Source organism: Piliocolobus tephrosceles, unplaced genomic scaffold (genome assembly GCF_002776525.5).
Source record: "Piliocolobus tephrosceles isolate RC106 unplaced genomic scaffold, ASM277652v3 unscaffolded_220, whole genome shotgun sequence".
NCBI classification, from domain to species: domain Eukaryota; kingdom Metazoa; phylum Chordata; class Mammalia; order Primates; family Cercopithecidae; genus Piliocolobus; species Piliocolobus tephrosceles.
The window spans coordinates 1-2,887 of NW_022304310.1; positions in this window are offsets into that span (position 1 = coordinate 1).

Here is a 2,887-nt window from a genome sequence, read left to right on the forward strand (position 1 = left end):
AAAAAAAAGAATTTGCACATTGTTTTCAAAGCATATTTGAATGAGTAAATGAATGAAAACCAGTCATATTATAAACCCATATTATAATATAATAATAAACTCATCAATTAAGTGACAACAATAATAAACTATGATATTATAAATATGATGATTGTATAAATAATATTTAAAGGCCAGGTGAGTTGGCTCATGCCTGTAATGCCAACACTTTAGGAGGCCAAAGTGGGCAGATCACAAGGTCAAGAGATGGAGACCATCCTGGCCAACATGGTGAAACCCTGTCTCTACTAAAAATACAAAAATTAACTGGGCATGGTGGCACACACCTATCGTCCCAGCTACTTGGGAGGCCGAGGCAGGAGAATCACTTAAACCTGGGAGGCGGAGGTTGCACTGCACCGAGACTGTGTCACTGCACTCCAGCCAGTGCCACAGAATGAGATTCCATCTCAAAAAAAAGAAAAAAGGAAAACAACATACAAATTGTTTTTTCTTTGAGACATAGTCTCGCTCTGTCACCCAGGCTGGAGTGCAGTGGTGCAATCTGGGCTCACTACAACCTCCATCTCCTGCGTTCAAGTGATTCTCCTGCCTCAGCCTCTTAAGTAGCTGGGACTACAGGCATGAGCCACCACACCCACTAATTTTTTGTATTTTTAGTTGAGATGGGGTTTCGCCATGTTGGCCAGGCTGGTCTCAAACTCTTGGCCCCAAAGTGCTGGGATTACAGGTGTGAGCCACCATGCCCAGCCATTCAATTATTATTTCATATGAACATTTTTAAACATAACAAATGCTGAAAGAATAGGAAAACAATCTCTATGTATCCATCATGTGGATTCAATAATTAATATTTTGCCATGCTTTTATATGTCCATATCCATGCATTTATTTTTTGTGCTGAGGCATCATGATGTTTCACTCCTAATAAATTAAACATATCTTTTCTACCAAAAAAAGGAGCTCCCAGTCAGGCATAGTGTTTCATGCCTCTAATCCCAGAACCTTGTGAGGTGGAGGTGGGCAGATCACCAGATGTCAGGAGTTTGAGACAAGCCTGGCCAACATAGTGAAACCCTGTCTCCACTAAAAATACAAACATTAGTCAGGTGTGGTGGCACATGCCTGTAATGCCAGCTACTTGGGAGGCTGAGGCAGGAGAATCACTTGAATCCAGGGGCCGAGGTTGCAGTGAGTGAGTTGAGATCGCAGCACTGCCCTACAGCTTGGGCAACAGAGCGAGACTCCGTCTCAAAAAAAAAAAAAAAAAAGAGCGAAAAAAGGTGCTCCCCATATAACAAAATGCCATTATCACACCTTACAAGATTAACCATATTGTCCTAATATTATAGACGATCCAGTCTCTCTGTTCAGATTTTTCCAATTGTCCTCAGAATGCCTTTCATCATTTTTAAAATTCTGGGATGTAATCAATTTTCAAGCTTTGCATCTGGTTGCTATATCTTAAAAATCTAAACTTTTCTTTCTGGTCGGGTTTGGTGGCTCATACTTGTAATCCCAGCACTTTGGGAGGTCAAGGCTGGCAGATCATCTGAGGTCAGGAGTTCAAGACCACCCTGGCCAACATAGCAAAACCCCATCTGTACTAAAAATACAAAAATTGGCTGGCCATGGTGGCATGCACCTGTAATCCCAGCTACTTGGGAGACTGAGGCAGGAGAATCACTTGATCCTGGGAGGTGGAGGTTGCAGTGAGCTGAAATGATGCCACTGCATTCCAGTCTGGGGGACAGAGCAAGACTCCATCTCCAAAATAAAGAGAGCACATTCTGGGAGCCACTTCCAGGAAGATGTATAGATTCTAAAAAATGTTAAAAGATAAGCACCAGGTATATCAGCTCACACCTGAAATCCCAGCATTTAGGTAGATGGGAAGGTAGGAGGATTACTTGATTTGAGGTCGGGAGTTGGAGACTAGCCTGGGTCACATAATGAGACTCCCATCTATTCAAAAAGTTTTTAAAAATAGTAGGACATGGTGGTCTATGCCTGTGTTCCTAGCTACTCAGGAACCTGGGGTAGAACTATCACTTTGAGCCCAGGAATTCAATGCTGTACTGAGCTATGACTATACCACTGTGCTCCAACCTGGGCAACAGTGAGACCCTGTCTCTTAAAAAGTAAATAAAAAGAAACATAGGAGGGGGTCAGGCTAAGCCAAAGAAGGACATGAAGGACATCATATTTGATAAGTGTCAGTGTCACTGAGGCTCGGCAGGATCTTCTTCTGGGCCTGTGAACTTGTTTAATTTCTACTTAGAAAGCTTTTCCTCCAGGCCGCATGTGGTGGCTCACACCTGTAATCCCAGCATTTTGGGAGGCCAAGGCAGGTGGATACCTGAGGTCAGGAGCTCGAGACCAGCCTGACCAACATGGTGAAACCCCATCTCTGCTAAAAATACAAAAGTACCTGGGCATGGTGGCATACGCCTGTAATCCCAACAACTCGGGAGAGTAGCTGAGACAGGAGAATCGCTTGAACCTGGTGGTGTGTGCCTGTAATCCCAGTTACTTGAGAGAGTAGCTGAGGCAGGAGAATCACTTGAACCTGGGAGGTGGAGGTTGCAATGAGCCAAGATGGTGCTATTGCACTACAGCCTGGGCAACAAGAACAAAATTCTGTCGAAGAAGAAAGCAAGCAAGCAAGCAAGAAAGAAAGAAAGAAAGAAAGAAAGAAAGAAAGGAAGCAGGCAGGCAAAAGAAAGAAAGCTATACCCCCATATACCTGTAAGGATCATTGTCTTAATTCTCTTCATGTCTTGACATGATTCTTGCATTGTCAGAGATCATCCTATCTGAAATTGAAACTATTTACTGCTTCCCTAATTTTTTTTTCCATAGCACTTAAAACTTTTTTTTTTTTTTT